The sequence below is a fragment of the Patella vulgata genome, chromosome 5 (assembly GCF_932274485.2).
Source record: "Patella vulgata chromosome 5, xgPatVulg1.2, whole genome shotgun sequence".
NCBI lineage: Eukaryota > Metazoa > Mollusca > Gastropoda > Patellidae > Patella > Patella vulgata.
In genome coordinates, this window is record NC_065883.2 from 29,994,756 (window position 1) to 30,009,905 (window position 15,150).

Sequence of the window (15,150 nt, forward strand, 5' to 3'; positions counted from 1 at the left end):
GGGAGTGGGTTTTTATGAGCCTAATTGGATTATAAAACTTCAAAGTCTTGGGAAATAGATTCTAACAACCCCTCTTTCTACCCGAACAACGAGCTGTTTCATATTGGAGAATAACGGACAACGAGCCAGTTTGTTGTTCGGTATTCGCGAATAACGAACAACGAGCTGGTTTGTTGTTCGTTATTCACCAGATATGGAATTAGTAATATAATAAAGGCACTTTTAGAGAGAGTGGGTTTTCATTAGCCTAATTGGATCCTAAATCTTCAAAGTCTTGGGGAAAAGATTCTAACAACCTGTTTTTCTACTCGAACAACAGTTTCATATTGGTGAATAACGAACAAAGAGCTAGTTGGTGAGCAGGGTTGTTGTTCGTTATTCACCAGATATTGAATTAGTAATATAATAAAGGCACTTTTGTAGGGAATACGCCGGGAGAGTTTTTATGTGCCTAATGGCTTTTAAAACTTCAAAGTCTTGGGACAAAGATTGCAACAACCCCTCTTTCTATCCGAACAACGAGCAGTTTCATCTTGACGAGCAACGAGCTGGTTTGTTGTTCGCTATTCACCAGATATGAAATTGGTAATATAATAAAGGCACTTTTAGAGAGATTATGCCGGGAGTAGGTTTTTATTAGCCTAATTGGTTCATAAATATTCAAAGTCTTGGGAAAAAGATTCTAACAACCTCTTTTCTACTCGAACAACGAACAATTTCATATTGGTGAACAACGAACAACGAGCTAGTTTGTTGTTCTGTATTCGCGAATAACGAACAACGAGCTGGTTTGTTCGTTATTCAACAGATATGGAATTAGTAATATAATAAAGGAAATTTTGTATGGAATACGCTGGGAGTGGGGTTTTATGAGCCTAATTGGATTAACGAACAGCGAGGGGATATTCAGAAATAATACAAAACTGCGGAAATTCACTGCTGTTTTTATTAGAGGTAACCAGTGTATGTTAATAACAGACCAATTGCCTACACATGAACATAATCAGTTCATATGGGAGGCTTATCTGACGGCCCCATTTCACTCGCAAAGAGATACACTGTCAAAAGTGAAAATGCTCCACCAATCCTCAGACATTTAGCAATTCGTCGTGGCATGCTCCTAATCAACCGTCCAATCACGATTTGGGGCAATCTGACCCACTCCTCTTGCAGTGCCGCTGCTAATTCTTGCAGTGTTGTCGGTTGACGTTGACGTCGACGAACACGTCTCCCGATCAAATTAAACGTAACACACTAAAGCAAAGATACGCTTAACAGTAAATCTTAAGCAAGAACCGATAGGAAAGCAAACATGGATAGGATAAACCAGCAAGCGGCAGTTTTCATCAACCCTTCCTTGAAGTGTCAAATTTGATAATGAACCCTTCCCACGTGTATTGCGCTATTGCGTGTCGCACATGCAGCTCAATGGTTCTGTTGGGCCGATAAGTTCTTTATTTGTGAACATACTCTCAAAGCATGTCTATTTATCATATCACAACCTGCATAGGCATTTGCATTTCAATATCCCCTACTTTTTTTTTGAAGAGTATATATAACATTTGAAGCACGGACAGGCAGGCAGGTTTATTAAGAGAGCCAGAAATCCAACACACGCGATTAGAAATCAGAATACATTGTGCACGGAACAGACATTAACAAGCAAACAATACACGAAATATTAATTGGGCTGCTCACAATGAACCCTAAATTTGCCCCGCCCGTGCCCCTATCAAAGCGATTACTTTATTTGAAGACATTGGTCCACGCACTGTACATGGAGCATACCTATCACATTTTGTTTAGTAGAGGAAAGCAAAACAAGTAGGAGAATGTCTGAAATTTTACTTTATGGGGGTTTTGGTCCGCCTTTATTGGCCTCATCAACCCCCATCAACAAATCCAAATGCCTACCACCACAGTGATAAACTAATCGAACTTAGCTGATATCCATATGTAGTACTATTTGGTAATTTATGCGAAGTTACATTTGGAAAATTACCATTATATACGTCATCATAATTAATTACGTAACATTTGACCAATTAAATAATATCAATTTCTGGCGAGTTTGGATGGGAGTGAGATTGGGAGAATGACTTTATTGTAATCTATGCTTGTAACCTATGCATCCAGTGTAGAAACGAACTGTATTATTGTTATTCCTGTAACCATGAACTGAGTACACTGAGAATAGATTTACAACGTTTAAAATGGAGTCCTAAGTAAAGAATTACAAATAAAACCAGACACAATACTAGACGATCACAAGGCTAATGAAATGTGCAGCAGAGAAGAGAGTATGCGTCACACGTCGGATGTGGGGAGTTTTTTTGAGTGTTACCAGCGACGCATAGCACAGCATAGTGCCACATAAAACTGTTCTGGGGAGGAAGGTCAACAGACGACAGACAGGGAGTATGAATATTCAATTTAGATGCCATTGCAACAACTTTCTGTGTAGGGAGAATACAAATATGTTATATAGACAAAGTATTTATTTAACCAATTTTCTTTCAATCAAATGCAGTGCCGCTCTTTAATCGAAATTTTAGACACACTTAGCCTCCTTTGTGCAGTTCTCGTCCAGACGCCAATGCAGTGGTCACAGTCTGTGTATTGCAGCAGTTATTTATCAAGTAGTATTCCTTCAAAGTGACCGTGCACAAGTTACAAACAGTCGTCACACCACACGTGTTTGACACACGGGCAATAACTCTGCCAGAAACACATAACATTTCTCTGAACATTGAAAGTAATTTTATCATGACAAAAGTTAATAAGGTCTGTCCAGTTTATATTCACAGCTGGAAGAGCTTATTTATTCATTTGATATGAGAGTCAATCGATATTAATATACTTGTAAGCTACCCATACATATAATGCCTACTGGTCTACATAATGCTGTGCGGCTCGCCTCCACACCATAAAATGCTTGTGTGGCATAAAAGACCATCACGGCAGGTGTGTGATAGTAGACAATGCAAAGAACATTAAAAGAACACGCGCTGTTATTTCTCTGTACCAACTTATTGTTTGAATGATAAATATGTTTTATGACGTCATTACGGTGAGATATATCGACGTCGTTCATTAGAGTGTGTATTTAACAAGTTGAATTATGATCTACAAATATAGATGTATAACTAACGGGTTGACGAAACGTGACCTTCTCTAATTGGTTATTATCTAAAGATAACAGCCGTTAAACGTATTCTTGGCTAAAATTTAGAAAATATTTTATATTACATGTTCGTCTGATGTGATAGTTACGTCATATTTCACAATTAACAAGATGTGTCTGTCTGTCAAACCTGTTAAATTATATCAAATTTCAACTTTTCGAAAATATTTATAAATATGTTCTACCGACCATAATCTGGTCATTTGTTGAACGCTCTAAACCAATTTTTATCTGCAAATGTGATATTTGTAAGAATCCACCCAGATTGTCTAATAAGACCGCCATAATAAGTTATATTAAACAAGTGAATTGTTATAAGATATCCATAATAAGTTATATTAAATAAATGAATTATTATATAGTGTCAAGAACTAAGTATGCGGTTGATAGCTGGCGGGTGCACTACTGACAACTGGCGGGTAACGTGAACGCTAATCCATTCCTCGCCTTTCAAGTGTACCAATAATCCGAAAACCGTCGCTATCCCTAGCCAGTTTTGTGGCTATTTCGAGAAGTGTTGACCATGGGAAGTTCTAGAACGAAGATGCCCTATTTGAGTTGGTCACTTCGAACTACGAAACGAAACTAAAACAAAATCGAGTAAAGTGAAGTAGATAAGAAACGGGTAAAACTGAAAGTGACGAGGGCAGGGGTGCGATCCACAAAGTGATAATAATGCCCGCATGGGTGTTCGTTGTTCGGGGCTAAAGCTTCCTGTAAAGTTTTTGGAAACATGTAAGCATTTTCTCTTAATGGTTTGAAAATGTGTTTTCATCGACAGTTATGGATATCTAGGATGCAAACTGCATATAAAGTCTATGGCTAGGTATTACGAACAAGCCAACAGTGTGACTGAAGTCCCCGGCCTCAATCCCAATATAAAAAAATAATATATTAATCAAATTAACATTTATCGTTTTGTAATACACCGAGCAGCCAAACTGTTTATCCAAACTTAGCCTAAGCATAAAATGATCATAATTGAACTTAACCAAGGTTTTGATATAGTGAAACTATACACCACGTTTAATCTTTCTCAATCACTCAGAGTTAAAGCTCTTGTTTATCTCTGCTTGGCCTTATACTAAACGGAAAAAACCCCCAAAAAACGTCCGTACGATTTCAAAATCAGAGCGGCACTTTAATCAAATCATTCTAGAAAACAACTTATTAAATGGATCAAAGCAATTTTTTGTGAACAGTATGTAGACACATTAGTGATTAATTCATCACAATTCCAAGACATTACGAGAAGGTTTAGAGTCTGTACACAGTCTATACATCAGTATCTGGTGTGTCCACTGCGAACGTCAATAACAGCAATGCAGCGTTTGTACATGGAGTGGGCCAGACGATTAATGAACGCCATTGGTACCTGGAACCAATTTAAGTCCGGCCTAAGGGCTGGTCAGTGCATAACGTTGACACCATTCTGCTCCAAAGTCTCGACCAATCCAATTGCTTAGCGCTTTGTTCAACCAGAGTGGAAAATGCTCATTATCGAACTTATAGGTGTGCTGTCCGAAAGCTTATAACACCTGGAATATAAATCAGAATGTTCCCAGAAAAATGTTTGCACTAACTCGATTTCGGGCCTTATGAAAATCGTCATAATTGTCAAGTAAATGATATAATTATATAAACAGTAAGACATTCGATTTTTTCCCCTTCATTACAATTGCCACTCCCTTAAAGATACATTATGGGAGATAAGATAAAGAGATGGCAGTTCTCGCTATAATAGTTAAAAACTAGATAGTGTAAAGGTAATTTGCTGAAAATTTCAGTCAAATTGATCCACTATGAGCCGAGAAAGAAGCGGCTGAAATTTTTGCTTAGTCTCGGTCATCATTACTAAAATCATTAATATAAACAGCATAGTCTCGATTATCCACTTATATTGATTTAATTATCAATAGAGGTTAGCGGCATATAGGAATCTAATCCAGCCAACATCGAAGGCTAGCCTTGACATCGAGAGTTTATTATGGTCTGGATAAGTTAATTAATGTCTAATTGATAATTTAGATAACATTTCAGGCCTAAGAAAGACTTGTAATAAGCAGATTTTGCTCTTGCATAATGCATGTTTAAAATATAATTTAGAGGGTTTTTTTTTCAAATATCTCTTTTAATGAGAAAATAACATATTTATAGATTCTTTGTATCACATCAAATATTTGTTAGGAATTTAGCCTCAAATCTATCTGAACTAAAGATTTACATATACGAGTATAAATACTGTTTTAAGAGACCTTGCATAGCCCCTGGTCTGTTGTTCAATCCGATTCAGTTTGTTGAATCAATATTGTTTTCCGAACGACTGGATACTGTCCTTTCCAGCCCCCTCCCGCCCTGTACCACTGACAAGGGGAAACCGCACCTGAGCTGTGTTGTACATATCTGTGTAAACACTCCTATTATAATTCATTATTTTAGAACCGGATACTCGTCTCAGACCATTGGAAATGGCATTTCCGGGCTTTTAGTTTTCGAAATTTTCAGGTGGAGGGCATCCGACCCCCATGTTCCTGAAGAAACGACTGCGAGTTTTACAACATCTGGACGTTGCTAGATTAATTTATAGCTACGTTATCTGCAGACATGTGAACAGTAGCGTCCAATCAGAGGTTGTGACATAGTGAACTTCACGGAAACCTTGACATTGAACGGACCTTAAACTTTGCAACTCGATTATCACAGGTAGACATTTTAGCCTGAAAGCGTGAGACTTGGTATTCGCGATGAACGAGGAATATGATATGCAGGGTAGTGTTTTAAGTTTCCAAAACATGTATAACAGCTACGAAGACCTTGTCGCGAAATTGTGTTTCGAAGCAAACTAGAAAGTTTGGCTGCAGGTCTATTAGTTTCGTCACTTTCACTCACTTATAATCAAAGATATCGTGTCCCAAAGCATCGATCAATTAAATTTATTCTACGTAAGGCCGTCTGGCACACTGTCCGGCAGCGTGAACCCCTCACAGTAGCAGCAATCAATACGGGAGGCGTGCAATCTTGCAGATGTTTCGGGATAATGCACAGGTCCTTGTTGAGGCACAGCCACGAGTTGCCGTCGTGCAGGCAGCCCTGGATTAGCCATTAGACAAAATAAGCAACTGCTTAGTCCTCATTGAAAGGAGGACCCCACACACGTTTTTTTTCCAGTGCCAGATTTACAATTGACCTAGGAGCAAATGCTGCATCCCAACGAGGGCCCACAGTGATATATGCTTTATGCTGAAATATTTTATTGTTTAGGATTGTATTTATTTTAAATTACATTGGGTTTACCATAATCTTTGCAGTGCCTCCTCTAAAGTTCTTTCTCCGACCCTGTTTCCAAGCCTTTGCCGATCTCTAGTGGACCGTCTCTGCTTAAAAAAAAACATCGACCACATCTCCGGATAAAATTGTGATTATGCCCACCTATATTTTTGGGCGACGCCTCTGGTTCTCCTATCTTTTTAATTAACGCGATGGCGCGCTCTCGGTGTACCCTTCTTGCCATATATTTCATTCAAACATGCCCAAGGGTGTGGAATATTGATGACAGAGTCTCGTGTTCACAATCTGTTGTTCTTCGGTTAAACTACACGGATGTTGTGTTTCAAAACTGGTTAACGTTTGGGAACGTCTAAAATAAGTATGTCACAAAACATATTACAGATACACGGGAACAAAAAACCGCGTATCTAGAGGCAAAAATATATATAGCTAACGTGTAAACGGTAAAGACTGATAAAAATGAAATATCCAAAATTTATAAATACGACCTTTAAAGGAAACGATGGCCCAGCTCTGCAATTGTTCCCATAATACTTTATATAGCCATAATATGAAATAAAATATACCCTAAACACCCCCAGACCAGTTAGATATAATAAGAAACATAGCTACTGTGTGTTAAATCTGTGTGGCACAGTACAGCGGTAGTCGCGTATTAATCATATAAGTTCTTGTATAAGTGTAAAAGCTAACAGTTTGGACCAACTTTGTTAGTTATGTGGTGTTCGTTATTTTGCTTTAAGCTGGAACAGTGAAGAATATTGTACAGTTTGATATGCAACAGCAGATCCGAAATGTGTTAAAACATGTTGGGCATCTTTCCATTCGGTTTATAACACCAAAATTTAAACCAAAGTCGAAATATTGTTGTGTCAAAAGCAAAGGATTCCGAATTGAATTGTAATTTAATTTTACTTGAAATTTTGTCGAAGCAAGTTGGTATCGCAATTTATTAGAAGTCGGTCGTTTTTGTATCATTTGTGTTTGATGTGAAGTGATGACCTGTCTAGTGACAAACTATTGTGTTAAATGATTTACAAATTAGATTACGTCAAGATATAATCCGGATTTCAACGAGGTTTGGAATAAAAAAAACGGAAAAACAAACTGGAGTCATTTTATTGCTCTGTTAACAAAGCAGTTGAAGGTTTCATCACCTGGGGTGTTATAATATGGTTACTGGTGCTTATGTGATACAATTCGAATAGCAATATTTTTTATGCAATGTAGATGTTTATTTAATTGCCAAACTAGTGTAACATTATCTAAAAACTACAGCTGTAAATCTTTTTCCAGTTCTTAAAATTGTATAAGTGCCAGATTTATTCTAGAATTATGAATTAATTAAACATTGTGATTTTAAAAGGACGTGTTGCTCTGGAATTGATAAATAACCCAATCGCCATTACAAGCAAACCGATCCATAGAATTCCTTTCTTCATAGTTCCGTAAATTTTTATTCAAACTTTTATTATCTAATGAAGATTTATTCTATCAAAGTTAGCTTTTATCTAATAAAGATAAATCGTGTCGCTGTGTGCATGGACGACTTTAGGATTTGTAAATGTATTTATTGAAACATAAATGAATTGTAAAGATGGAAAGAATTTCATACTACTGTTATGGGCGTATGGAATCACTCAGATTTTTATATTAAGTGGAATTGTTAGCAAACAGATGTGTTATGTTACATGCTAACTCTTACTAGCTCGAAATTATTATTGGATTGTGGTAATAAAATCAAACCACCCCCGCCAATGATGATCAAACGCCTATGATACGATTCCAATACTTGCTTTCACAATCCCAGGCAATACACATTATTAGCAAACTAACCCAACTAGCAGACTCGTTAAGTACGTGTAGAAATAGGAAGAAGGTGTGTTTAATAGCAAATGATTCTTTCGCGCGCTTTTTGCCACTTTCCGTCTATAAAATAACGAATCGAGTGGTGTACGTACCGTTGTAGTTTTGCATTACAAGATAAAGATCAAAAGATTTATGACCATTATGTTTTAGAATTTATACGTTTATAAGGGTAGATTTAAGCTCCACTGACACTTGCAAGCCGACGTACGCGTATCCCCACGTTTGGTGGTGGATGGGACGGCAGAAGGCGGGAATGAGTGTTTAGCGGCGTGCAGGCAGGAACTGAGACACGCTCTAATGATGTGAGATATTATTACAAAGCATGGTAGAGTAGAGTATGAAGTGTGGGAGTTATCATCAAGAAGGAGTTGTAGTGACGAATCATCGTCATTTAAACATATAAACTTGTAGAATGTTCATTCCAATATGAAAACGTCGTTAGGATGGCTGAAGTGACAGTGATAGTCGTGTTCCAAATGTTATTGTCGCTACTTGCGATTTGTGAGTGCTTGCCCTTGACACTACCTAACTCAAGTGCCAGGAGAGCTCCGCCGGGGCCTGTCATCGGCGAAGACTTTCCATCAATACAATTACCTAAACTTGCCAACTACTATACAGAATTATTAAAAAGGAATATGAGAGACATTGAAACGCAAACGTCAGAAAGTTCTAAAAACTTTGAAGATGACCAAAATTCAATAGTTTCGTGGAATGATTTTTTGACATTTTTAAATCTGAACTTACCTAATATTAAACACAAGCGAAAACTATCTCAGGAAAAACGATTAAAACAAAACAGCGAAAAATTAAACGCTTTAGTGGCTTCAGATTCTCGCGTTTTACCTTATAAATCTAATATAAACCACAAGTCTACTCAAAGTGACACTCAAAGTATGGATTCTATTCCATCGGACTTTACAAAGGACGTTCCTTCTACAAACAGCAGTGGTGCCCTATTGCACAAACATCCTCGAACTAAACGGAGTCTTTTCAGCCGTTTCCCTAACTTTATGTATAGTCCACCTTTAGAACTCGACTTTACCTACACGCACGTGGTAGCATGTTTGCATTCAGACAGGTATTATTGTTTGAATGGGGGACGATGTGTTTATGTTGGGGCTTTGGACATCAAAACGTGCAGGTAAGAACACATTTTAATTTTAAACATGTTTCTGATTTCATATTTTCGATTCAATAGACTATTTTAGTTTGGGGCTAGAATTAGATGGATATTCTTTAATCCAAATGGGGGGTTGGGTGGCTGAATGGTTAGCACGTGCGTGCTGTATCATAAGGCCTGTCATTGAGTCAACTGGTGTGGTTTCGAATCCCCGGTTGTACGTAACAAGGGGTAGGGCGCCTGTCCAACCTCGTGGGTTTTCTCCGGGTCCTCCGGTTTCCTCCCACTGCTAAAGACCCCTACGCGCAAGCGAATTATTGAAATACAATTAAACCATGTGTTAGTCCCGAAATGACCTATTTTGTGTCGAGTGGACGTTAAACCCCATTTCTCCCCCTCTCTCTTAATCCAAATTTGAGAACGGAGCGTATTCCATGATTTTGATGAATGGAAATTTCAGAAAAAATTATTCCTTGATTTTTTACTTTTTTAAAATTTTGAATATGACCAAAAATATGATTGTTTTGGACTCCATACCAACAACCCAAAGGGTGAGACGCTTATTCTATTAACGCCCAAGTGTCTATATGATGCAAGTTATGGAGATACGATACCAAGAAATCCATACCAATAGCCCAAAGGGCGAGAAGCTTATTATACCAAAGCCCAAGTGTATATATTTATAATTTGATGCAAGGTATGGACATACAGAACCAAGCAATCCATAACTTGATAACTGAAGCCATTAAGATATGGAATCGACGTTTCACTTATTCCAACTATCATGATAATTTGTTTTAACTAATAACCCAACATGCAGATCGTTTTTCATACATAATAAAAACCAAGAACTGGGTTTAGAGTAACGTATCTTATTAATGATCATGACTTAATATGGAAGTACTTTACAAATGTACACTTATATGTCTGACATGTCACTAGCAAAAATGTGTGGCTGGTTAGGAACTCTAATCGTATGTCCTGCATGTTTTACATAACTTTTAAGTTCTGTAGAATGCAAGTTCGCCACGTGCAATATCTGACACCTCTTTGACCGATCCTTTATTTAATTTACATCCAGTGGTGATATTTTCCTTTAAATTAGAATTAGTAACTTTTCTAGATCTTTTCGAGACTAAGATATACGTCGATCGAAAATTCAAATAACCATTCTTAATATATGCTCTAACTAAAACCATGTGAACATTTGAAAATGAAATGAAATGGGGTTTAACGGCCTACTGTTCTGCTCCTAACCTGGGCTAATGAAGACGGGCATACGCCATACAGTGTGCTATGAGGGAAATTTTGCCCGGGCAGCGGCGCCACGACCTACTCTTATATCGAATTCCAACTGCCAAGGGATATTTTACGTGCACGCCAATATGTACACGGGACCTCGGTTTTTTCGCCCCATCCGAACGACTAGACAGCTGTCCTTGTCAGGCCCTCGATCCTGCATCACTCACAAGGGGAATCCACGCCGGAAAATCTCAATGAACTTTCTCGGCCAATGCAGGGATCGAACACCCGACCTCCAGGCTAGCGAGCCAGCGTCTTACCCACTTAGCCAAGTGATCCCCCATGAACATTTGAAGTTTGAAAAACTGAAACCACTATCATCAGTACAGCCTTGAAATAAGAGAGCATATACATGTTACAGAAAGTTACATATTATGACCATCTTTTTCAAAGAAAAACATTTTATTATACAATTGCATAATTACTTTCACATTTTTCTTTATGTAAAATCTATGATGTAGACGAGTGGCGCTGATTTACGAACCAAGTGGGCTGGGTTCGATCTCGGTGTTGTCGATAAAATTGTTTGTGGTGCAGAACTGGGGGCAAGGAAAGACGTCTAGACGTTCGGATGAGACGAAAAATGAGCACCCCGTGTATAACGTTGGCAGCACTATAAAGATCCCCCGACAGATGGAAATCGAAATAAGAGTAGGTCATAGTGCAATGCATGGCGTACACAAATGAAATGGGGTTTAACGTCCTACTGTTCTGTTCCTACTGAGCTAATGAAGACGGGATGGCGCATACCTGTCTTCATTATCCCGGTTAGGACATTAAAGCACCTTTGATCTACAGTTAAAAAAAACTTAAGGTTATCAGGATGACGTTTTCCATGCACTATCTGCGGTTAGGATATGGATTAACAAGCAGAATGTTACTAAAAAGCCTAAAAGATGTATGTTATAGGAAGGTATACTGAGTTTAAGAGTGGCATTGTGTGAAATGGTTATGACAGAGGAGTTCCACAAATTCCAAATCTCTATTCAGACATTTGCCGAATGTAATATTGGTAATATATAAAGAAAAAACACAGTTAACGTTTATTATAGCTATTTGTACAGTGAAAGGGGGTGAATTGAGTTTTTCAGATGGGTATCCATTATCGCATTAACAGACAACAAGTGTCGAGAATTTAACATTTTCAAACTAGGGACATCAAAAACAAATGGTTTAATATGTCACTGGTATCCAGTGGGTGGGGTTTAGAGGAGACATCCCAGACATAAACCAAACAACTGCCAGGTAGATTTGAGGACGAGCTTCTTGAATAACAATCCCCTTATCTATAACTGCGGCACGTGCGCAATTCTTATGGTGAAATAATAACGCACTGACTGGCAAGTGTAGGAAATGTACACCCACACATGGTGATTTTAAAATCCTCCCTGGCACCATATAAAGTAAAGTTAAATCGTGTGGATTACATACTGTATGGTTACACAACATAGTAATCCGACGGTATAAACCTTTCTATAATGGGATAAACTTCTACATTAGACCATTTTAAATCTTACCCTTTTTTGTCTCTCTTAGATTTACATCTCCTCTACTAAGTTATTCTATTGTGTGCTCCGCAGGCTAATAAAAACGGGCATACGCCATACCCGTATTTCGATTTCGGGAATCTTTAACGTGCTAATATTTTTCATAACACCCGCAAGGCTAGATACTTTTCCTTGCCAGGCCATTCGTCCTGACAAAAATCCACCAGGCTGGACAATATCTTGGAACTTTCTTGATCCTTGGACTGCCAGGTTAGTGAGCCAAAGCCATACCCACTGAACCACAATGACTCCCCGATATTCATATATAAACATTTCATTAGAAACAGCGTTTGCGTTTCTTATTCAACTGTCCGGCTATTCTATTGTGTACCCTTCTAATATGCATTTTCTAGACTGAGTCTTAATTGTAATCGAAGATTGATTAGAATTATTATTGCAACCCGTGGGAATTAGAATTAAAATATCACCATTTGGTATGTGGAATGTAGACATGTTTTTATTCTCCGTTAATTCTCTAATTTCTCTTCACTTTGCGATTTTTCTAACAGATGGATTGCGGAATTTGCTTGATCCACCTAGTCCACGATCGCCCAGTCGCTTAGGTGTACACATGGACCAGGTTTCTTGACAGGGTACATTTTGGCCAGAATCACACGCTGTTTATCCTTACAAATTTTGAAAGTCCTTAAATATTTTCGCAACCGAATTTGTACCCGTGAAATCTTTCTGATAAGGACTATTTGGGCTGCTATGCCTGAAAGGGGTCGATGATGACACATGTATGATGTTGACTAATCAGTGTTTGTGATGACTAAACACGTGTAGTATTTAATGACGAGAGGTGTGACTGGATGCCGTTTCTAAACTTAACTGGAATCATGACGATGTTAATCCACTCAATTGATTTTTGCAAATGGACTGTAGTAACTGGATATGTTTGACTACAGTGTTATAAAAACCAGGTAACTAAAAACGTGCAGTTTTCCGATATTGTTATCTGTATTTTTGATGAATCGCTTGTGCTTTTTAATCCAAGTATGACATATATACTCACGATATAATAACGTGTCGTGCTGACAGGACGTGAGTTTATCTCAAGATGCATGGTCACGGTTATATCACATAATTATTCCTACAAAATTCATCTAATTGTCAAGACTATACAGTAGTTATCTAGATCTGCTTATTGCACAGAAATTTCACTTCCGGGTATTTCTTTCTCGTTTTTTGATCTATAGACTCTACTCCCAATTAAATATTGTATTAGGCCTTGTCATCCTGTGTTAATGTCACGACTATATAATTTAATAATCATGATTCTGCAATAACGGCACATTATACGTAATTATATGGTTTCGCTAATTTATTGTTTTTATACTTTAAGTACATATTCGATACACATTCACTCGGCACCACAATTGTAACAGTGTTATGATGTTATTCTAATGCGGTGGACACACTAGCCGAATCGTTCGGCCGAATCAATCGGCGTCGAAATTAGCCTAGTGTGTCCACTGTCATTCGGCCGAATTTCTAATATCTGTGGCTGGGTCTACGAGCTTCTATACCAACTTAGCCCTACCCAAAACTAGTTAGCTGCTATTAACACCAGTTACCCATTTAACCTGTTTCTGAAATCTGAGTCCACGAGCTTCTATACTATTTTCTAGTACACGATATACAGATTACTAAATGTACCAGAATGAATCAGTTGGAGTTGTCTATTGAGATTTCAAAAGCAGAGAAATGGTGCGTGTTCATTGCGAAAAATTCGGGATGTTGACCTCACTACCTTGGGTTTCCATTTCAAAGGTTTTATAACGTCAATCAACAGCGACATCATTATAAACCGTTACAAGTGATGACTCCGTGCCAGCTTATCATATTAGAAGTCATATAATTTTACAAAGTAATCAATTCTTCATAGGAATTGATTACAATGGAATTTAAAGTCCCCGCATTTTTTGACTACCATGTGGTAAATTTAATTTCCACGGACAGCGGCGTTTTTGCCTACTCTTCATCGGATTCCCACCGCCAAGGGTTCTTTAATATGAACACTCTGAGTTTTTATTACTATCCGGAAGACTAGACACCCTTGGTGCAGCTCTTGACCAGCGTGTAAATGAAGCGAAATGGTGCTTAACGTAATGTGCTACTTGTCTGCACCAACCGGGATACAGAAGAGGCGGGCCATGCAGTGTACTTTCAGGGAAACGTTGCCCGGACAACTGTATTTCCGTTTACTTTGCACGAAATTCCAACTGTCGAAGGTTCCTTACCCCATGCCGGGACAACTGTATTTCCGTTTACTTTGCACGAAATTCCAACTGTCGAAGGTTCCTTACCCCATACAGAAGCACTGGACGCCTTTTCCCTGTCAGGCAACAAGACTAGAAAATATCGAGGAACTTTCTCGACCAACAAGGGGATCGAACACAGAGCTGACATGTGAGAATCGGGACTCTAATCAAGAAGTCAATGAAGAACTGGACGAATACCGCGAGCCCAAACTTTCAAAACATTTCCGTACACTTTAAATATACACCTAGAAGATAGTCTCCACCAGCAATGATTAGTAATATTTAACGATCGGCTGGTTATCTATGTAATCATTCTGATGTCAGTATCTATTATACACCCACCAGCAGGAGAGGAAACTGCCTACCTCTAGATCTTCAGAATGTAAAGCTTTATATTTAGTGTACTTATATAATGGATCGGGGAATGTGTCTCAAAATATGAATGTGCAATGTAATAAAACATGGCTGTGATCTAATTAAATACCCAGACGTTACACAGCATTTCATTGCATACAATTTTTTAGGATATAGCTAGTTGAAACAATGTTAGTAAATTTTAAGTGGAGTGCTTGAAAC

General features: G+C 38.1%; 1 long non-coding RNA gene across 1 annotated transcript in view; it reads left to right on the forward strand.

The window, feature by feature from the left end:
• The first annotated feature begins 8,691 nt into the window (after positions 1 to 8,691).
• Positions 8,692 to 15,150, forward strand: part of LOC126822780 (uncharacterized) — a 52,883-nt gene continuing 46,424 nt past the window's right edge. The window contains exon 1 of the long non-coding RNA XR_007680996.2: positions 8,692 to 9,482. This is a non-coding gene — a long non-coding RNA (uncharacterized LOC126822780). The remainder of the gene's footprint in view (positions 9,483 to 15,150) is intronic.